The sequence below is a fragment of the Balaenoptera borealis genome (genome assembly GCF_965194805.1).
Source record: "Balaenoptera borealis genome assembly, chromosome: X".
Classification (NCBI taxonomy): Eukaryota; Metazoa; Chordata; class Mammalia; order Artiodactyla; family Balaenopteridae; genus Balaenoptera; species Balaenoptera borealis.
In genome coordinates, this window is record NC_138881.1 from 117,034,662 (window position 1) to 117,058,073 (window position 23,412).

The 23,412-nt window shown below is 38.8% G+C and overlaps 1 long non-coding RNA gene across 1 annotated transcript; it reads left to right on the top strand.

Annotated features, from left to right (window-relative positions):
- Nucleotides 1–722: 722 nt before the first annotated feature.
- Nucleotides 723–23,310, top strand: LOC309620117. The gene is made up of 2 exons (XR_014239422.1): nucleotides 723–15,698; nucleotides 21,496–23,310. It is a non-coding gene; the product is annotated as an uncharacterized lncRNA (long non-coding RNA).
- The last annotated feature ends 102 nt before the right edge of the window (nucleotides 23,311–23,412 follow it).

A 23,412-nucleotide genomic window follows, 5' to 3' on the forward strand; every position in this document is an offset into this window, starting at 1 on the left:
CAAGCACTTGTATTTCTACAATGTTCCCAGGGACTTCCCTGGTGGCGCAGTGGTTAAGAATCCACCTGCCAATGCAGGGGACACGGGTTCAATCCCTAGTCCAGGAAGATCCCACAGGCCACAGAGCAACTAAGCCTGTGCGCCACAGCTACTGAGCCTGCGCTCTAGAGCCCGTGAGCCACAACTGCTGAGCCCGTGTGCTGCAACTACTGAAGCCCACGTGCCTAGAGCCTGTGCTCCGCAACAAGAGAAGCCACCGCAATGAAGAGTAGCCCCCGCTCGCCGCAACTAGAGAAAGCCCACACGCAGCAACGAAGACCCAACGCAGCCAAAAATAAATAAAATTAAATAAAATGTTCCCAGGTGACGCCAATGCCACCGGCCACAGACCATACATTAAAGAGCAAGGGGTAACGTAGTCGTTTAGGTTAATGCTTCAGGCACCTTTCTTGTTCCATAGTAAAAATTCCATCATTATCAGTTAACTCTTCTGTCATTACCCTAAGCCCCAAGTAAAAGAAAGTCTTCAACTATGCTGCAGATAGGTGTCTAGAGGTGTCTAGAGCAGGTGAAGCATTTGGGGTCCAAACTGGGTGCACCAAGCAAGCAGAAACTCTAACAGAATGAAGAATTAATAGGACTCCTTGCTCTAACCCAATAGTTCCCAAATTGTCTGCATGTTATTATCATGTTTTAAAAAATTCCAGAGCCTAAGCCCCACCCCCCCAAGAGTAATGAAATCTCAATCTTTGTGGGGTGGGTGGGTGGGTGGGAAATAAGCACTGGTATTTTTGAAGCTCCCCAGGTGATACTTACGTGCAAGACAGATTTGAAAACCACTGCTCTACTGCTGGTACTGCCAGTGAGAGAGCTTCGTCAAGAACAAAAAGGGTTTTATAGTTCTAAAAAATGAGCTGGCGTGGTAGAGCCAAGCATATGGGCCTAAGAAACCTTCTTTGGCATAAAAGAAACATAAACTCTCAAGTAGTTTGGAGAATAGCTACTTGTATGGCCCTGTCTTGGATGTTCTGATCAGAGATTTCTGGAAGCTCCAAGGCCTGATTTGGAATTGTCAAATTTCTGGCCCCTCTCAGACTACCTATTACTTTAAATTTTCCCTGTCACCAAACCTTCTACCTGACATTGAGTACAAATATTTGCAACTGTGGCAAACCATCTGCTGATGCTACTGGATGTGAAAGCATGTGAAAAAAAATTCAACACTATGTAAACACAAGGTAATTATTATATTCTCCCCTCTTGCTAAAACAAACAAAAACAAAAATATAAAAAAACCCTCCACCTTTGCTTTCTACAGCACTGGCCCTCAAATTTGGCTTCACATAGGGATTAACTGGGGAGCTGGAAAAATACTGATGCCTTGGTCCCACTCCCAGAGATTTTAATTTAATTGATGTAAGGGGGGAATGGGCTTTTGGTTTTTTAAAAGATCCCTTGCTGATTCTAATGTTCAGAATGTTTGAGAACTACTGGGTAAAGCAATTGGCTTGGTCTTGTGTTCTCAGACCAGCAGTATCAACATAACCTGGGAACTTGCTGGAAATGCAAAATCTTCAGCCCCACCCCAGGCCCAGCATCAGGGATCTCTGGTGTGGTCTCAACAATCTGCTGTCTAACAAGTCTGAAACTTAGTTTTCTTTAAATTCATTCTTTAATTGTGAGCTAAATCTATGCCTTTTGTAATGCTCAAAACAGTGACACTGGCTTTGCAAGTCACCGTCAGGCTGAGGGGCGTTTGGGCTGCACCCTTTCCCTTCCTGATGATGGTGAACGTGCCCATCAGCTAGTAGCAGTGATGAGCCTTGGAAGGGAACTGCCTATGGTCCCTCTACAATAGTGTGATGAACAGTGTTTGCTGTAACTGTGAACATGCTACGTTACTTGTTTGAACCAAGTCTGTTGAACCCCAAACTCTAGGATGGTAGCGACAGACCCCACGTGCATGACTTTCCCATTTGAGTGGGGATGTGGCTCTGACTCTTGGCACATGGTCTTCGGGATTGTAATCTCGAAATCCTTTTCTCCCATCCAGGAGGCACACTTTTGGGAACTCTTTTTATCACGGGGTGGGTTGAAAGTCCCGTCTGTACGTGTTTTCTGTGCTAATCTGAGAGCTGGACTCAACCCCAGGACTTGGGTCACTTACACACAGAGATCTCATTGTGAGGGGGGAGGAAAATGGCAGCTCCTCAGCTGCACTTCGAAATTCTGCATTAAAAAAAAAACACTAAGTATTCATAAGCCTCTTATTTAATGAATGAATCCCTTTGTGTTTACATCCTTCACAACTCAGGGAACAAATAGGGTTTAGTTGCTAGAAAGTGAAAACTTCAAGCTCCTCAGAATGGGGAAAATAGTAGGCAGTTTAGATGAACAGTGGAAATGGCTCCATCCCAATTTCTTGGTACCTGCTCCTAAGGACATGCCGTGCTTTATTTTTCAGTGTCTCCACCTCCTGTTTAGGGCATTATCCAAAAAGGGGTAACAAGATGCTTATCAGCATAAATCTGTATTCAGCTGGTTATATGCTCACCTGAAGTCGGGGGACAAGGGAACAGAACAACTAGTGAGGTTTGGTAATTGCCAGTTGCCCATGAATGACCTGACTACGTTCTGCCACATGCCTTCACCTCGCTCCCTCCTCTTTTATCTAAAATAGGTGTTTACTTCTCCAGAATGAGCAAACCATTGAGGAAGCATTTAAAGATCAAAATCTTATCAGAATAGACTCAAAAGAAAATTTTGAGTTGACATGATTTCAAAATGGAAAGGGAATAAATTCATTCTTGGGTTTTCCCACTCATAAGGGTAATTTCAAGAAGCTCTTCAGTACTAATTAGTAGGCTGTGAATTCAGTTCTATGCGATTATGATGAGCCAGTATTTGGAGGATGAAAGAGCTAAGTTATCGTATTTTTGAATTACTCATCTAGAGGCCTGAATATTTGTGTATTTCCATATTTCTCGAGTAGCACTTAATTTAATCTTAGCCCCATTTCTTTCAATAAACCATTGTTGCATCTCGTAAGCAGCACAGCTTCTTCCTCTAACTCATCTCCCCGTGAAATTGGTTTAATGAAGCAGAAAGGTATGAAGCATTAGCAACAGTGGAATCCATGTGGTAGCACTTCATTTTTCAGAGGCACTCACATTTCCACCCTAATTTATAAAATCAGCACACAAATGATTTTTATCACGGCCATTACATCAGTATAAATTACTGCCTTTTCTGTAACACGGCAGTTAGTCAAACTGTTGAAATGATATCTATTAGTCAAGGGACGAGGCGGGAGGGCGGTGGGCAGGGAGAGGTAGGAAAGAGTTAGTGAAAATGAGGGCTGATGGTTGTCTTACAGAAACACTAATATTAATTTACCATAATGAACACCGATGGGGTATTTTGCAAACATACAGATGAAAATTAAATGCACAAAGTGAAGCAAATGGGTCAATTTGTTCAGGACAAAGAAAAGGACCTTCAATAAACAAAACGGTGCTATATAGAGACCGACAGCAATGCAATTAGTCAGGCACTCCTCCTGGCCAGTGGGCAGGCCGCGGCCACCCTGGGCAGGGGCCATTGTTGTTCCCTCCCGCGTGGGTGTCTTCATTTATCTCATTGTAGGAACTGTCATCCTGGTTTTGTGCCCTGCAGCCTCGCCATGTCAAAGCCATCCTGCCAGAGCCTCCTTGGAGAGTACTGCCTACTGGCATCTCCTCCTTTCACCACTGCCACCTAGGTCGCCTGCCAGAATCTAGTGGCCCCCCTTTCAAGTTAGGCAAACCTCCGTCATCTGACCTTGCTAATTTGAACCTTGCAATCATTTGGGTGGGATTGGGTTCACAGTTCCCTTTACTCTCACTGTGAACAACAGTTTACCAAGCAAACAATTTACTAGTTTGACAGTTTCTTTTGCAGAGACGGTATGGATGGATGGGTATAGGATGAGTTTAACCTTAAAAGAATAAATTGTTCACATAGTTCAGAAGCGACATTTAACCATAAACAATTTGTGTATAAAGTGAAAGTCATTCTTGTCCATTGAATGGCATGGTCGCTCTGGGTAGACTTCTGTGTTGTGAATTCTATGCAACAGTAATTACACAATATTGAAGATGGAACCCTTCTTCATACTGGCTTCACTACCATCTACCAGTCTACTTTAGTGAGAATATGTAAAATCTTCATGGGCAGTTCTGAGTTCTATTGTTTATTCAGTAATTCATTCCATTAACGAATATTCATTGGGCATATGCTATGTGCCAGGGACCAGGCTAGGTGCTTGGGCTCCAATGGCAAATGAGCCTTCTAGTGGAGAAAGCAATCATTGAACAAGTAATTCCAAGCAAGATTTATATGGTTCCTGAGGTTGGTTGTAATTCCACATTGGTTTTTCTCAATTACCTCTCATTACCCTCAACCAGAGTGTATTCAGGGAATACAAATTCATTGATCATAGGCGGTCACCATGTCTGTTTAGTCACCATGTCTAAAAACTAGATGCATATTGGTTTTTACCTGCCAGAACCTAGTGGCCCCCCACTAATCTTAATACTAGACAAGGCAAAATTAGTAGTGTCTGGTATCAAATGTCCTAAAATAGAATCTAAAATCTTTTTGCTTTGGTTTATTATATTTTTTTGGTAAGCACTATTTTTTTTTTACCAAAGTATAGTTAATTTACATTGTTGTGTTAGTTTTGAGTGTACAGCAAAGTGATTCAGTTTTATATATATATATATATATATATAGACACATATATATACATCCATATACATATATACATATATATATAACTGAATCACTTTGCTGTACACTTGAAACTAACACAACAATGTAGATACATACATATATATATATATATAAAATCTTTTTCAGATTCTTTTCCATTATAGGTTATCACAAGGTATTGAGTATAGTTCCCTGTGCTATACAGTAGGTCCTTGTTGTTTACCTATTTTATATATAGTAGTGTGTATGTGTTAATCCCAAACTTCTAATTTATCTCTCCCCCCACTGCCCTGCTATCCCCTTTGGTAACCATGAGTTTGTTTTCTATATCTATGAGTCTCTTTCTGTTTTGTAAATAAGTCCATTTGTATCATTTTTTTTATATTCCACATATAAGTGATATTTGTGATATCATATGATATTTGTCTTTCTCTGTCTGCGTTACTTCCCTTAATATGATAATCACAAGGTCCATCCATGTTGCTGCAAATGGCATTACGTATTTCCTTCTTTTTTATGGCTGAGTAGTATTCCATTGTGTGTGTGTGTGTGTGTGTGTGTGTGTGTGTGTGTGTGTGTGTGTGTGTGTATACATACCACATCTTCTTTATCCATTCATCCATAGATGGACATTTAGGTTCCTTCCATGTCTTGGCTATTGTAAATAGTGCTGCTATGAACATTGGAGTGCATGTATCTTTTCAAATTATGGTTTTCTCTGGATATATGCCTAGGAGGAGTGGGATTGCTGGATAATATGGTAGTTCTATTTTTAGTTTCTTAAGGAACCTCCATACTGTTCTCCACAGTGGCTGTACCAATTTACATTCCCACCAACAGTGTAAGAGGGTTCCCTTTTCTCCACACCCTCTCTAGCATTTATTATTTGTAGGCTTTTTAATGATGGCCATACTGACTGGTGTGAGGTGATACCTCATTGTAGTTTTGATTTGCATTTCTCTGATAATTAGCGATATTAAGCATCTTTTCATGTACCTGTTGGCCATCTGTATGTCTTCTTTGGAGAAATGTCTATTTAGGTCTTCTGCCCATTTTTTGACAGAGTTAATTTTTTTTATATTAAGCTGTATGAACTGTTTGTATATATTGGAAATTAATCCCTTGTTGGTTGCATCATTTGTAAATATTTTCTCCCAGTCCATAGGTTGTCTTTATTTATGGTTTCCTTTGCTATGCAAAAGCTTTTAAGTTTAATTAAGTCCCATTTGCTTGTTCTTGTTTTTATTTCCATTACTCTAGGAGACAGATCCAAAACAATATTGCTGCGATTTATGTCAAAGAGTGTTCTGCCTATGTTTTCCTCTAGGAGTTTTATAGTATTTGGTCTTACATTTATGTCTTTAATCCATTTTGAGTTTATTTCTGTATATGGTGTTAGAGAATGTTCTAATTTCATTCTTTTACATGTAGCTTTCCAGTTTTCCCTGAACCACCTATTGAAGAGACTGTCTTTTCTCCATTGTGTATTCTTGCCTTCTTTGTTGTAGATTAATTGACCATAAGTGCATGGGTTTATTTCTGGGCTTTCTATCCTGTTCCATTGATCTATATGTTTGTTTTTGTGCCAGTACCATACTATTTTGATTACTGTAGCTTAGTAGTATAGACTGTAGTCAGGGAGCATGATTCCTCCAGCTCTCTTCTTCTTTCTCAAGATTGTTTTGGCTATTCGGGGTATTTTGTGTTTCCATAAAAATTAAAAATTTTTTGCTCTAGTCCTGTGAAAAATGCCATTGGTAACTTGATAGGGATTGCATTGAATCTGTAGATTGCCTTGGATAGTATGGTCATTTTCACAATATTGATTCTTCCAATCCAAGAACACAGTATATCTTACCATCTGTTTGTGTCATCTTCAATTTCTTTCATCAGTGTCTTATAGTTTTCCTAGTACAGGTCTTGTCACTCCGTCATTAGATTTATTCTTTTTGATGTGGTTGTAAGTGGGATTGTTTTCTTAATTTCTCTTTCTGATAGTTTGTTGTTAGTGTATAGAAATGCAACAGATTTCTGTATATTAATTTTATATCCAGAAACTTTACCAGATTCTCTCATGAGCTCTAGTAGTTTTCTGGTAGCATCTTTAGGATTTTCTATGTACCACATTATGTCATCTGCAAACAGTGACAGTTTTACTACTCCTTTTCCAATTTGGATTCCTTTTATTTCCTTTTCTTCTCTGATTGCTGTGATTAGGACTTCCAAAACTATGTTGAATAAAAGTGGCAAGAGTGGGCATTCTTGTCTTGTTCCTTATCTTAGAGGAAATGCTTTCAGCTTTTCACTGTTGAGTATGATGTTAGCTGTGGGTTTGTCATATATGGCCTTTGTTATGTTGAGGTGTGTTCCCTCTATGCCCACTTTCTGAAGAGTTATTTTTATCATAAATGGATGTTGAATTTTATCAAATCTTTTTCTGCCTCTATTGAGATGATCATATGGTTTTTATTCTTCAGTTTGTTAACGTGGTGTATCACATTGATTGATTTGTGGATGTTGTAAAATCCTTGCATCCCTGTCATAAATCCCCCTTGATCGTGGTGTATGATCTTTTTAATGTATTGTTGGATTCAGTTGGCTAGTATTTTGTTGAGGATTTTTGCATCTATGTTCTTCAGTGATATTGGCCTGTAATTTTCTTTTTTGTGTGATATCTTTGTCTGGTTCTGGTATAGGGTAATGGTAACCTCATAGAATGAGTTCAAAGGTGTTCCTTCCTCTGCGATTTTTTGGAATAGTCTGAGAAATACAGGTGTTAACACTTCTCTACATGTTTGGTAGAATTCACCTGTGAAGCCGTCTGGTCCTGGACTTTTGCTTGTTGGGAGTTTTTAAATTACTGATTCAATTTCATTACTGGTAATTGGTCTGTTCATGTTTTCTTTTTCTTCCTAGTTCGGTCTTGGGAGATTGTACCTTTCTAAGAATTTGTCCATTTCTTCTAGGTTGTCCATTTTATTGGCATATAGTTCCTCATAGTAGTCTCTTATGATCCTTTGTATTTCTGTGGTGTTGGCTGTAACTTCTTCTTTCTCATTTCGAATTTTATTGATTTGGGCCCTCTCCCTTTTTTTCTTGATGACTTTGGCTAAAGGTTTATCAATTTTGTTTATCCTTTCAAAGAACCAGCTTTGAATTTTGTTGATCTTTTCTATTGTTTTTTCAGTCTCTATTTCATTTATCCTCATTTTTTCTATATGATTTAAAAGACAAAAGCTTAAAATGATAATTATATACTTTTGTTTATGGACATACATTCATGTAGATGTAATTTGTGACAATAACAATATAAAGGGTGGAAAGAGCTGTAAAGGGGCAGAACTTTGCATACTGTTGAAAGGAAGTTTGTCTTAATTTAAACTTAATTGTTATAAAGTTAAGATATTAATTGTAATCCCCAGGGTAGCTACTAAGAAAAAAAAAAACCTAAAAAATATACAAAAAATAACTGAGAGGGAATCAAAATGGTACACTAGAAAAAAATTATTCACAGCAGAAATCAGTAATGGAGAAATTAAAGGAGTGAAAAAAGGTATAAGACATATGGAAAACAATTATTAAGATGGCAAAAGTTATCTCCTTACCTATCAGTAGTTACTTTAGATAAAATGTTTTTAAAATTCTCCAATTAAAAGGCAGACATTGGCAGAATGGATAAATACACATGGTCCAACTATCCATCTACAGAAGACTAAATTTAGATCCAAATACACAAGTAGGTTGAAAGTAAAAGGAAGGGAAAAGATATTCTATGCAAATAGTAGCCGAAAGAGCTGGTGTGGCTATACTAATATCAGACAGAATAGACTTTAAGACAAAAAAAATTGTTACAAGAGATAAAGGATGACATTATATATTGATCAAAGGAGTAATCCATCAAGAAGATATAACAATTATAAACATATATGAATTTAATAACAGAGCTCCAAAGTACATGAAGGAAAAACGGATAGAATTGAAGGGAGCAATAGACATTTGTACAATAATAGTTGGAAACTTAAATATCCCACTTCAAATAATGGATAGAACAAGTAGACAGAAGATGATAAAGAAATAGGGGACTTGAACAACACTATATAACTAATTAGACTTAACAGACATGTAGAACATATCACCTAACAAGAAGAGAATGCAAATTCTTCTCAAGTGCACAAGGAACATTCTCTAGGACAGACCGTATGTTAAGCCACAAAACAAGTTTCAATAAATTTTAAAAAATTTAAATCATATAAAGAATCTAATCATAATGAAATGGAACTAGAAACAAATAACAGGAGGAAAACACAATTTTTTTAATGTGGAAATTAAACAGCACACAGTTAAAAACAACCATCAAGTTAAAGAAGAAAATACAAGTGAAATTAGAAAATAGTTTGACATGAATGAGAACAAAAACACAACATCCTGACATGTATGGGGTGCAAGAAATTAGTGCTCAGAGGGAAATATATAGCTATAAATGTTTATATTATAAAAGAAGAAAGATCCCAAGTTAATAACCTAACTTTGCACCTTAAGGAACTAGAAAAAGAAGAGCAAACTAAATAAAAAGCTACCAGAAGGAAGGAAATAGTAAAGATTAGAGTGGAGATAATTGAGATAGAGAATAGAAAAACAATAGATAGAATCAGTGAAACAGAAAGTTGGTTTTTTGAAAAGATCAACAAAACTGACAAACCTTTAGCTAGACTAACCAGGAAAATAAGAGAGAAGACTCAAATTACTAAAATCATAAATGAAAGTGGCATTATTACTGTAGACCTTGCAGAAACAGAAAGAATTATAAGAGAATACTGTGAACAATTGTATGCCAACAAATTAGATAACGTATATGAAATGGACAGATTCCTAGTTGCACACAAACTACCAAAACTGACTTCAGAATAAATACAAAATTATAAGTGAAAGACTTATAACAAGTAAAGAGATTGAATCAGTAAACAACATCTCAACAAAGAAAGGCCCAAGACCAAATGGCTCTTGGTGAATTCTACCAAACATTGAAAGAAAAATTAACATCAGTCCTTCTCAAACTCTTTTAAAAAATAGATGAGGGGCTAAAACTTCCTAACTCATTCTATGAAGCCAGCATTACCCTGATACCAAAGCCATACAAAGACAGCACAAGAAAAGAAAACTATGTACCAATATCCCTTGTGAATATAGATGCAAAAATCCTCAACATAATACCAGCAAACTGAATCCAGCAGCATCTTAAAAAGATTATACACCATAACGAGGTGGGATTTATCTTAAGAATGCCAGGATGCTTCAACATATGAAAATCATTCAATGTAATACAAGACATTAATAGACACAGGAAAAAAAATCATGCCTCAATTAACACAGAAAAGTCATTTGACAAAACCCATCATCCTTTCATGATAAAAACACTTACAAACAAGAAACAGAGGGAAGTTCCTCAATATGATAGTGGCCCTATATGAAAAACACAGAGCTCATATAATGTTCAATGGGGAAAGACTGAAAACTTTTCCCCTAAGGAACAAGAGAAGGATGCCCACTATCACCTCTTCTGTTCAACATTGTACTGAAAGCTTTAGCTCAGGCAATTAGGCAGGGAAAGAAAAAAACAAATGATCTCCAAATTGGAAAAGAAGGAATGAAACTCAATTTTCAGATGATATGATGTTACATATTTAAAAATCCTAAAGAATCCACAACAAATTAAAGCTAATAAATGAATTCAACAAAGTTATAGTATACAAAATCAATATCCCAAAATATGTTGAATTTCTATACACTAGCAATTAGCAATCTTAAAATGAAATTATGAAGACAATTCTATTTACAATAGCATCAAAAAGAATAAAATAATTTGCAATAAATTTAACAAAAGAAGTGTAAAGCTTATACTCTAAGAACCACAAAAAAATTTGAAATAAATTATGAAGACCTAAATAAATGGAAAGATGCCCATGTTAATGGACTGGTAGACTTAATACTGTTAAAATGACGATATTATCCAAGTTGATCTGCAGATTCAATGCAATCCCTATCAAAATCCCGATGACCTTTTTATTTACAGAAATGGAAAAGTAGATTCTGAAAGTCATGTGGAATCACAAGGGACCCCAAATATTCAAAACAATCCTGAAAAACAAAACTAACATTGGATGACTCAAACTTTCCAATTTGAAAACTTAATACAAAGCTACAGTAATCAAAGCAATGTGGTACTGGCAAAGGGATAGACATATAGATCAGTGGAATAGAATTGAGTCCAGAAATAGATTCATACATCTATTGTCAATTGATTTTCAACAAGGGTGCTAAGACCATTCAATTAGGAAAGAATAGTCTTTTCAACAAATGGTGCCTGAACAACTGAATAGCCACGTGCAAATGATTGAAGTTGGACCCCTAGTTCACAGTATATACAAAAATTGAGTCAAAATGGGCCAAAGACCTAAATATAAGAACTAATGGTATAAAACTCCTAGAGGAAAACTTAGGGGTAGATATTCATGACATTGGATTTGGCAATGGATCCTTAGATATGCCATCAAAACACAAGCAACAAAGAAAAAATAGATAAAATGGAATTCTTCAAAATTAAAAACATTTTGTGCTTCAGAGGGCACTATCAAGATAGTGAAAAGACAAACTACAGAACAGGAGAAAATATTTGCAAATCATATATCTATTAAGGGTCTAGTATCCATAATATATAAAGGACTCTTTCAATTCAATAACAAAAAGACAACCTGATTAAAGAGTAGTCAAGGACTTAAATAGGCGTTTATCCAAGGAATATAAATAAATGGCCAACAAGCTGGTGGTGGGAATGTAAAATGGTGCTTTGGAAAACATTTTGGCCAGTTCTCCAAAATGTTACACATAGAATTACCATATGAACCAGTAATTCCACGATATACCCAAAAGAATTGAAAACAGATATTTAAACAAATACATGCATATGAATGTTCATATTAGCACTATTCACATTAGCCTCAAGATGGAAAAATGACAATAAATATCTATCAACTGATGAATGGATAGCCAAAATGTGGTATATTCATACGATGGAATATTATTCTGCCATAAAAAGCAATGATGTACTGATACATCCTACAACATGGATGAACCTTAAAAATATGCTAAGTGAAAGAAAGCAAACAAAAGGTCATTATATTATATGATTCAATTTATGTGAAATATCTAGAATCAGCAAATCTAAGAAACAAAAAGCAGATTAGTTGTTTCCGGCGGGGTAGGGGGAGGGAGAATGGGAGGTAACTGCTTAATGGGTATGGAGTTTTCTTTTGGGGAGATGGAAATATTTTGGAATTAGATAGAGGTGATGGTTGCACAACACTGGGAATGTAGCAAACACCTTTGAATTGCACACTTAAAATGATTAATTTTATGTGACACAATTTTTACATCAATTTGAAAAGTGATCACTCTAGGTGCCATGAGGAGAATGGATTTGAAAATAGCATGAATGGAGATGAGACCAGTTAGAGGGCTATCACAGTGGTCCAGATGAGAGATGACAGTGGCCTGAATTAAGGTACTGGCAGTAAGGATGAAGAGAGGCAAATTAATTCAAGTTATTTAGGAACCAGTGTGTATAGAACTTGGTAGCCAACAAGAAGAAGAGTGTATGACAGGCATTGAAGACATCTCCAAGATTTTGAGGCTGGGTTCCTAGGCAAATCGCAACACCATTGGGATTAAAACCCATTTTACAGATGCAAAACTGGAGAAGCCATTGGCTTGCCTACTGTCACACAGTGAGCCAGCAAAGGAGATATGCCAGTGCTGCTCTCCTGCTCTCCTGACTTCTGCATATGATACAGAAAATATGAGTAGCGACTTAAAAAAATCACTTGAATATTTTCAAATAACTGCATAATTGGTTTCTTATTTGCCTTCATTTTATGTATTTTATTTTTTTAATTGAAGTCTAGTAGATTTACAATGATGTGCCAATCTCTGCTGTACAGCAAAGTGACTCAGTTATACACATACATTCTTTTTTTTATATTCTTTTCCATTATGGTTTATCCCAGGAGATTGGATACAGTTCCCTGTGGTATACGGTAGGACCTTGTTGTTTATCCATTCTAAATGTAATCGTTTGCATCTACCAACCCCAAACTTCCAGTCCTTCCCTCTCCCTCCCCCTCTCCCCCTTGGCAACCACAAGTCTGATCTCTATGTCTGTGAGTCTGTTTCTGTTTTGTAGATAGGTTCATTTGTGCCAGATTTTAGATTACACATATAAATGATATCATATGGTATTTGTCTTTCTCTTTCTGACTTGCTTCACTTAGTGTAATAATCTCTAGTTGCATTATTTGCCTTCATCACTGTCAAGGACAATATCAAGGAGCTTTTTTCCTAGTTTCCTTCTAGGAATTTTACTGTCTCAGGTCTTATGTTTTTGGGTTTTTTTTTTTAATTTTTTAATTTAATTTAATTTATTTATTTTATACAGCAGGTTCTTATTAGTTACCTATTTTATACATATTAGTGTATACATGTCAATCCCAATCTCCCATTTCATCCCACCACCCCACCCACCTGCTTACCCGCCTTGGTGTCCATATGTTTGTTCTCCGCATCTGTGTCTCTATTTCTGCCTTGCAAACTGGTTCATCTGTACCATTTTTCTAGATTCCACATATGTGTGTTAATATATGATATTTGTTTTTCTCTTTCTGACTTACTTCACTCTGTATGACAGTCTCTAGGTCCAACCACATCTCTACAAATGACCCAATTTCATTCCTTTTTATGGCTGAGTAATATTCCATTGTATATATGTACCACATCTTCTTCATCCATTCGTCTGTCGATGGGCATTTAGATTGCTTCCATGACCTGGCTATTGTAAATAGTGCTGCAGTGAACATTGGGGTGCATGTGTCTTTTTGAATTATGGTTTTCTCAGGGCATATGCCCAGTAGTGCGATTGCTGGGTCATATGGTTGTTCTATTTTTAGTTTTTTAAGGAACCTCCATACTGTTCTCCATAGTGGCTGTATCAATTTACACTCCCACCAACAGTGCAAGAGGGTTCCCTTTTCTCCACACCCTCGCCAGCATTTACAGTTTGTAGATTTTCTGATGATGCCCATTCTAACTGGTGTGAGGTGATACCTCATTGTAGTTCTGATTTGCATTTCTCTAATAATTAGTGATGTTGAGAAGCTTTTCATGTGCCTCTTGGCCATCTGTATGTCTTCTTTGGAGAAATGTTTATTTAGGTCTTCTGCCTATTTTTTGATTGGGTTGCCTTCATTTTAATACCTGTGTTTGGAATGATAAAGTTTTAGACATGACCATATTCTGATGTAACTCTGTCTCTCCTCCCTGAGCCCCCAGTGTCTGCCACCTCTCTTTATAATGCTTTCTATCCAATACTGACAACATTGAAAGGCCCTTCTCTTATTGGCCTTCCTCCTTCCACCAACACAACCCAGGAACATACTGTATCCCCTCCTTCTCTCTCTGAAGCAATATAGTTTAAGGGACTGAATTTCTGCAGCCTGAAGCCTTCTGGTGTTGAGATGGAGATGAACCACTCAGAGCACCCCAAATATAAGGATGAGTAGAAGAGGCTTTGGGCTTGGGGATGGGGGCTGGGCAGGAGGAAGGAGACGAAGCAGTGGCCCTATCACAGGGGGACCTCAGTCCTGAGTGGCAGGAGGCAGTCGGGGTGGGGGCACAGCAGAACCTCAGCTGCTGGAGAGGAAGTGCCAGGACCTTTTGTCTCATAATGTATGGAAGAGTGTGTGCATGTATGTGATGATGATGATTAAATGGTACACCGTATCAGCGAAAATTGTTAGCACGGATGCTGATTAGGGATGCTGAAGGACTAATAGTATGGAAGGAAACTGGAAAAATTGGTCTGAGTGTGGAAAAGTAATACTAATTACAATCATTTATGCATACTGCTTACCATTTATGACTAATTACCACCCAACACAATAACCATTAGGTATATCATTAAATATGTGTCAGATTAACTTTGTTGTCAGTTTTATTTGTGATTAGAACGGTAAACTCTGCATGTATGCTTGTGCTTAATAGTTCGTTGCTCATGCAAGCACGGCTGTCAGCTCACAATTTGAAAAAAACATTATGTTAAGGGCTGGAGCGTGGCAGGCTTTGAATTCCAGGCTAAGTAGTTTGTAGTTAATTTAGGAGGCAATGGGGAGCCCTTACAGAATAATCAACAGGGAAGATACATGATCAGTGTTGTACTTTAGGAATAACAGACTGGCAGGGCTGGAATATTCCTTAGAGATTACTCACCCAATGGTCGCCAGCCAGGGGGCACTGGCAACTACACTGGAAGTTCTGGAGCGATTGTCAAGATTACAGGGAACTCTACTCAATATTTTGTAATAACCTATAAGGGAAAATAATCTGAAAAAGAATACATATATATATATGCATAACTGAATCGCTTTGATGTACACCTGAAACTAACACAACATTGGAAATCAACTTTACTTCAATAAAAAAATAAAATTTAAAAAAAGATTTCAGAAAGATTAAAGGGAACCATGTATGTCTCCATGATAAAGCTGTGCAGATCAACTACAGTATCAATATTATTTGTTGTAAGCTGGAATCAGTCAAACTGGGACACTGATCAGAAGCATTGATTGGCAGTTATGAAAGTCAGATGAATTTTTTAAAATGGGAAAACAAGTTAATTGTTTCTTAACAAGTGAAAATTTTAACATTAGAAAAAATTTTCTAATCATGGGCTCCACAGGTTAAAAACGAAACGAAAGGGGTCTTGGGTGGTGAAACAGTTAGGAGCCTCTATTATAATCCAACCAATCCTTTCATTTACAGATGGGGAAACAGAGGCTAGAGATGGATGGAACTTGCCTTAGAGGAAGATGGATAAATGGATTGGACAGTACATGTGGAAGGTGGGTAAGACTAGAGACCACAAAACCAATTCAGGAACAAATCGAGGTGCCTAAATTAGGGTGGTAGAAATTGATCTGCAAAGGAGAATGGCAGATGGGAGAGAATGAAAAGGCAGTGCCAGACAAGACCACTGGTTGGATGTGGGCAGAGAAGAAGAGAAAAGTTGAGGGTAAGTCTGAAATCCCCAGCGTGCCTGAATGGGGCAATGATAGCGTCATTAGCATAAATATAAAAATCTGGAGGAGGGATTGGTTTGGTAGTAGAGGGGGATCATATGTTTGGTTTTAGACATTTTGAGCATAACTTGTAGTGTTGCATATTCAAAAAGAGAATGGCAATAGAAATTAGAAACATTTGGCCTTAAATCCTGACTTCTTTACACTGTGTGGCCTTTGGTAAAGAGTTTTTCCTTTCTCTCAATTTCCACATCTGTAGATCTGCGGTGATGATATCTGCCTTATTAGTGAGAAGATTAAATGGGAGAATGTATAAGTACCTCGCATAATATCTAGCAAGTGGCAGGCGAGTGCTTATTACTCTTCCCTGGAGGAAGTATGGAGGTAGAAATGTTTAAGAAGAGGCAGTTAAGAAATAAGGGAGAATTCAAGAGAGATGTCAGATCCCAAGCTATATTTTTAGGATCTAACTGCAAAACACTGATAGTACTTTCCCAGGGTTTCTGGGAGGATGAAGTTACTGGAACAGAATACAGGAGAAGCCACACTTGCTGAGAATTTGGGAAGGAATCTAGCAAAATAACTTGAAGGAATAGACAGAGGGGGTTAGAGAACACACTGTCAATGAAGCCAAGGGAGGCAAAATAATTTGAAAGTGGAAGGTTTGGTCCATGGGGTCAAATGCAGTAAAAAGGTCTAGAAAATGAAGACAGAGATGAGGCCATTTTGGAGGTCACTTTTAGAGAAAGCAGAGAACTAGGGATGAATTAAATAAGAAGGTGGAACAGCAGAGGCAGTAAAGAAAAGGTAACTCTTTCAACATGGCTCTTGAAACAAGAGGGATGGGGTGACAGTAACTCGAAAGACTAGCAACTATAAGGGAAGATTGTTTCAGGCTACTTAAAACCTGAGCATGTTGTATGCTAAGGGAATAATTCCACTGGAGAGGAATAGACTGATATGGCGGAAGAGAGAGGTCATATTTGTGAAAGAGGTTCTATTAAGATATGCATACGCAGCCCCAGGCTATGGTCACTCTAAAGATGTACTTGGGGACGACCTAATGCTTGAGCCAGGAGAAGTCACCTGAGGTCAAACTAGAAGCAAGCAATCCCATTGGAGCTGTTCACCCAGACTTGTGAACAAACCACCCCAAGTAAGGAGCTAATCTTCTCGGTGTGCATGATACATGACATAATGTAAAGACTCTGAACCCTGAGTATGGTTCCCCAAAGCAGGGTGCTCAAAATTCTGTCCCTTAGGACTTTTTGATGCAATTATCAAGCATTAATGACTTAACAGTCACTAAAATTAAACCTTCTATTTTCTTTTCTTTTTTTTTTTTTAATTTTATTTATTTATTTATTTATTTATAATTTATGGCTATGTTGGGTCTTCGTTTCTGTGCGAGGGCTTTCACTAGTTGTGGCAAGGGGGGGCCACTCTTCATCGCTGTGCGCGGGCCTCTCACTATCGCGGCCTCTCTTGTTGCGGAGCACAGGCTCCAGACACGCAGGCTCAGTAATTGTGGCTCACGGGCCCAGCCGCTCCGCGGCATGTGGGATCCTCCCAGACCAGGGCTCGAACCCGTGTTCCCTGCATTAGCAGGCAGATTCTCAACCACTGCGCCACCAGGGAAGCCCCTATTTTCTTTAAAGTATGGAATAAGACCTGGAGGTCCACTATTCCTACTTGACATTATTCTGAACATACTGGCTAATGTTAACTAGACAAGAGAAAAATAAGAGATTAAAAAAAATTGGAATGGCAATGTGAAGAGCTTGGCAGACATTCTCCCCAGCAAAACAACCATTTAATGGGTGAAAATTGTTTTTTAAAAAAACACACACACAAACATTTAAAGTCTCTGGAAATTGTCTCAAGACATAAAGAACGTGGAGAAACATTTATTCAAGAAAACCTACTAAATCTTGGTAAGAACAATGAGAGACTGTGGCATTTAAGCCAAGCATGCTCCCATCCCCTACCCTATCCCGGGTCAGTGATGGGAGTTCTATTCCAGCCAGTTGTGGCTAAGAAGAGGGCTCCCTCTGCTCCAGTTCCTAGTCTAGGGCTACTATTTCACAATTGGATAGGCAGGCTGGTGGCACCCCTCATTCCCCTGATCCCATGCTGCAGAACCACTATTCAGGGAGGTACAGCTAAGAGGACTGGTGCTCCCTTCTTCTACTCAGCTTCCATTTGTAGGGCAAGGGCTCTGCCCCAATCATGACAGGCTGAGAACACTGAGATTCCAATCTCTCCTGCCCCAGCTCACTCAGAGGTTATAGGTTCCATGCTTGGAGGGCAAGCAAACAAAAGAGATCAGGGGCTGTTATCACCCCTACGCTACCTGCTTGTAGAAAATGGGTGTCATTCAGAGAGAAACAGACCACTGACCCACCCTCCAGCTCCAGTGGGATAGTGTGGAGGTTCTGCCCAGCGAGAGAGGCAGACTGTAAGGATGAAGGACTCTGAAACTCTGGCAGAAGGTGTTATTTAAAACAATGGCAATCTTGGTAGCAAGCTCTAAAGAGAGGGCTGGTGGCTCTGTGAGACTAGCAGCAACAAGTGAAGCTACCTAGAACTTAAACACAGAATCAGGAAGAGAGATAATAAGAACCCTACTAGGATCACACTCATCCCTGGGGGCCCAAAAAGCTGTGTGCATGCCCTAGGCTGCACCTACTCAGGAGCAGTCAGAGCAGGGCATGCAGCAGACTTGAAAACATTCCCCCAGTTGCACACAGACCCATCAACCCAGAGTGGAAGCCTCACTGGTACTAGAGGATTAAGCACAACCGCTGATGAAACACTGGCTGAAAAATAAGCTATAGTGGCCCAGGGGCAAATCCTAGGAAGCATGAGGGGATTTTTCTTCAGTATTCACTGTGAGAACCTAGTAGAGCTCCAGGAGGTAAAACTCCGGAAAGTGTGGGAATTCCACCCCTCCCCCCACGACTGGGTCCTATGGAGTTTTTAACTCAGAGTTGCTCACACCGAGCCTCCAGCAATCCATCAATTACAGTTCAGGTTTTCTTACTCCACATTGGTTCCCATGGAGGTTTCTTCTCCATTAAGTTGTAAGTCTCTGCATTCACCTGTTGCTTTCTCCAATTTGGGGGGCAGTGGTTTGCCCTGTGACTTCACTTATCTTATAGATCTAAAAAGAGTTGTTGATTTTTCAGTTTGTTCAGCTTTTTACTTGTTGTTAGGACAGAGTGGCAACTCCCAAGCTTCTTACATGCCAGACCAGAATCCAGGACAATCTTTGTCTTTTAATTGGTATATTTGGGCCATTTACATTTAAGATAACTATTGATATGTTAGAACTGTGTCTGTCTCTTTCGGTTTGTTTCCTCTGGTTCTTGTTCCTCTTTTTTCTAACTTCCTGTGAGATTCTTGAACACTTTTTAGGATTATTTCTTGATTCATTTAAAGTTTTTTAGAGCCTGTCTCTTTTTGTAGTTTTCTTAGTGGTCACTCTGGATACTAAAATATACTTTTGTGGCTATTGCAGTTTCCAGATACCAACATTTTACTACTTTGGGTATATATCCAAAGGAATTGAAATCAGGATCTCATAAAGGTATCAGCACTCCTATGTTCATTGCAGCATTATTCACATAGCCAAGATATTAAAACAATCTAAGTGTCTCTTGACAGATGAATTGATAAAGAAAATGTAGTATATATACAATAGAATATCATTCAGCCATTATAAAGAATGAAATTCTACTATCTGTGACAACATGGGTGGAACTTGAGGGCATTATTTCTTTTTTTAAAATTGAAATATAGTTGATTTACAGTATTGTGTTAGTTTCAGGTGTACAGCAAAGTGATTTGGTTCTCTCTCTCTCTCTCTATATATATATATGTATATATTCTTTTTAAAAATTGTTTTCCATTATAGGTTATTACAAGATATTGAATATAGTTCCCTGTGCTATACAGTAAATCCTTGTTGTTTATCTATTTTATATATGTAGTGTGTATATGTTAATCCCATACTCCTGATTTATCCCTTTCCCCTCCCCTTTTGTAACCTTGTTTTCTATATCTGTGAGTCTGTTTCTGTTTTGTGTATAGATTTATTTGTATTATTTGTAGATTCCACATATAAGTGATATCATATGATATTTGTCTTTGTATGACTTACTTTGCTTAGTATGACAATCTCTAGGTCCATCCATGTTGCTGCAAATGGCATTATTTCATTCCTTTTATGGCTGAGTAATATTCCGTTGTATATATGTACCACATTTTCTTTATTCATTCCTCTGTCAATGGACATTTAGGTTGCTTCTATGTCTTGGCTACTATAAATAGTGCTGCAATGAACACTGGGGCTGCATGTATCTTTTCGAATTAGACTAGGGGTCCCCAGCCCCTGGGCTACGGACTGGTACCGGTCCATGGCCTGTTAGGAACTGGGCCGCACAGCAGGAGGTAAGCAGTGGGCGAGTGAGTGAAGCTTCATCTGTATTTATGGCTGCTCCCCATCACTCGCATTACCGCCTGAGCTCCACCTCCTGTCAGATCAGCAGTGGCATTAGATTCTCATAGGAGCGTGAACCCTACTGTGAACTGCGCATGCAAGGGATCTGGGTGGCACGCTCCTAATGAGAATCTAACGCCTGATGATCTGAGGTGGAGCTGAGGCGGTGATGCTAGCGCTGGGGAGTGGCTGCAAATACAGATTATCATTAGCAGAGAGGTCTGACTGCACAGAGACCATAATAAATCAGTTGATTGCAGACTCATATCAAAACCCTATCAGTGAGTGGCAAATGACAATTAAGCTGCATCTGGTGACAGACTTTAAGTCAGAATCCGACACATTTTAGTCCGAGCATAGCCCACCCATTATTTTATTTACCACTCCTTGCCTCTTTCCCGCACTGTGCACTTGTCTCAGTCACAGTTTCGGTAAGCCCACAAGCTAACCCTAGCCAAAATGAGTGAAAAACAAATGTCGCTGGAGAGCTTCTTTGAAAAGGGGAAAAGACCCAATGATGAGACAGCAGAAGACTCTAAGACTGCCAACAAAAAGAAAGCTGCATTGAAAAGAAAATACCAAGAGTCCTACTTAAATTACAGGTTCATTGCAACAGGTGATTCACATTCTCCAAGCCCGCTTTGTATACTGTGGGGTGGCCGGCTATCCAATGAAGCTATGAAAGCTTCAAAACTGCTTTGCCACATGGAGACCAAGCACCCTGCATTAAAAGACAAGCCTTTGGAGTGTTTCAAAAGAAAAAAACGTGAACATGAAGAACAGAAGCAGTTACTGAAGGCCACCACTTTATCAAATGTGTCTGCATTCTTAGTGGCTAACTGCATTGCTAAAGCTAAGAAGCCCTTTATTATTGGTGAAGAGTTGACCCTGCCTGCTGCTAAGGACATTTGTCGTGAACTTTTAGGAGAGGCTGTGGTTCAAAAGGTGGCACGTGTTCCTCTTTCAGCTAGCACCATAACTAGACGAATTGATGAAATAGCAGAGGATATTGAGGCACAGTTGTTAGAGAGGATTAATGTGTCACCGTGGTACGCAGTCCAGGTTGACGAGTCTACTGATGTTGACAAGGCAACAACGCTTGTTTCTGTTGTTTTTCAGGAGCATGTGCATGAGGATATGTTATGTGCACTGTTGTTGCCAACCAACACCACAGCTGCAGAACTATTCAAGTCTCTGAATGATTACATATCAGGAAAACTGAATTAGTCATTTTGGGTCGGTATGTGCATGGACGGAGCGGCTGCCATGACAGGACGGCTTTCTGGTTTCACTACTCGGGGCAAAGAGGTCGCTTCTGAATGTGAGTCTACGCACTGTGTCATCCACAGAGAAATGCTGGCTAGCCGGAAAATGTCACCTGAACTTAACAACGTTTTGCAGGTTGTGATTAAAATGGTCAACCACATTAAAGTACATGCCCTTAACTCACATCTGTTCCCGCAGCTCTGTGAGGAGGTGGACGCAGAGCACACACGTCTTCTCTTATACACAGGAGTGAGATGGCTTTACAAAGGTAGATCACTGGCCAGAGTTTTTGAGTTATGAGAACTGTTCCAGAGATTTCTTTTAGAAAAACAGTCACCACTGGCAGCACATTTCAGTGACACAGAATGGGTCGCAAAACTTGCTTACTTGTGTGACATATTCAACCTGCTCAACAAACTCAATCTGTCACTTCAGGGGGGAACAACAACTGTGTTCAAGTCTGCAGATAAAGTGGCTGCATTCAAAGCCAAACTGGAATTATGGGGGCGACGAGTGAACACTGGGATTTTTGACATGTTTCAGACATCAGCAGAGATTTTGAAAGAGACTGAGCCAGGGTCTTCTTTCTCCCAGCTGGTGCATGATCACCTACCTCAGCTTTCAAAAGAGTTTGAGCATTACTTCCCAACCACGAAAGACCCCCGAACTGGGAAGGAATGGATCTGCGACCCATTTGTGAATAAGCCAGGTGAATCGACTTTGTCCACGCTAGACGAGGATCACCTGCTTGAGATCGCAAATGATGGTGGCCTTAGAAGTATGTTTGAGACAACTTCAAATCTCCATACATTCTGGATTAAAGTCAAGGCAGAATATCCTGAGATTGCCACAAAAGCAATGCCAGAAAAGCCTGCTTCCATTTCCAGCATCCTATCTTTGTGAAGCAGGTCTTTCTGCAGTGACAGCAACCAAAACGAGATTACGGAGTAGATGGACATAAACAACACACTTCGGGTGTCACTGTTTCCCATCGCCCCCAGATGGGACCATCTAGTTGCAGGAAAACAAGCTCAGGGCTTCGACTGATTCTGCATTATGGTGAGTTGTATAATTGTTTAATTATATATTACAGTGTAATAATAATAGAAGTAAAGTGCACAATAAATGTAATGTGCTTGAATCATCCCGAAACCATCCCCCCCACCCCCCGTCCATGGAAAAATTGTCTTCCATGAAACCAGTCCCTGGTGCCAAAAAAGGTTGGGGACTGCTGAATTAGAGTTTTCATCTTTTCCGGATATATGCCCAGGAGAGGGATTGCAGAATCATATGGTAACTCTACTTTTAGGGTTTTTTTTTTTCTTTCACCTATCTTTTAAGAAAAATTTTATTGGAGTATAGTTTATTTACAATGTTGTGTTAGTTTCTGCTGTACAGCAAAGTGATTCAGTTATACATATATATATATTCATTCTTTTTCAGATTCTTTTCCCATATAGGTTATTACGGAATATTGAGTAGAGTTCCCTGTGCTATACAGTAGGTCCTTGTTGGCTATCTATTTTATATATAGTAGTGTGTGTCTGTTAATCCCAAACTCCTAATTTATCCCTCCCCACCCCGTGTTTCCCTTTTTGTAACCCTAAGTTTGTTTTCGAAATCTGTGAGTCTGTTTCTGTTTTGTAAATAAGTTTATTTGTATCATTTTTTTAAAAAATTAGATTCCACATATGAGTGATATCATATGATATTTGTCTTTCTCTGTCTGCCTTACTTCACTCAGTATGATAATCTCTAGGTCCATCCATG